This window comes from Lipotes vexillifer, unplaced genomic scaffold, assembly GCF_000442215.2.
Source record: "Lipotes vexillifer unplaced genomic scaffold, Lipotes_vexillifer_v1.1 scaffold225, whole genome shotgun sequence".
Taxonomy (NCBI): domain Eukaryota; kingdom Metazoa; phylum Chordata; class Mammalia; order Artiodactyla; family Lipotidae; genus Lipotes; species Lipotes vexillifer.
The window spans coordinates 1294309-1294749 of record NW_006787630.1 but is presented as its reverse complement, the minus strand read 5'-3'; positions in this window follow the sequence as shown (position 1 = coordinate 1294749).

Genomic DNA, 441 nt, shown 5'->3' with positions numbered 1-441 from the left:
GAGCGGAAGAGGCTGGGGCAGGTATCCAGGTGAGGCCTGGAGTGGGGTCAGCGAGGAGAGGCCAGATCCCAGAGGGTCACAGATGGGGAGCCCTGCGTTCTCTGCACCGCAGCCTCTGCAGGCCCACCAAAGCCATGGCCACAGGGGTGGCCCTCACTCGCGCCACCGCCTCGGGTGCGCACCGAGCGGCAGGCGCTCCCGGGTCCTGGACGCCCTGCCGTTCCCCCGCCCGCCGCCCCGGCGCCAAGTCCCGGCACCTGCGCGCACGTGTCCTCACGCCCCGCAGCCCCGCACACCTGCCTGCGGTCGGGTCACCGCGCACCCCAGCCGACGGGCCGCGCGCACGTCCGAGCGCAGTCCCACGCGCCCTCGCACCGCGCGCCGTGGAGGGCGGCAGCGGGCACGCGCCGCCGGCGGCGCGCACGGTGGACCCGGGAGGTG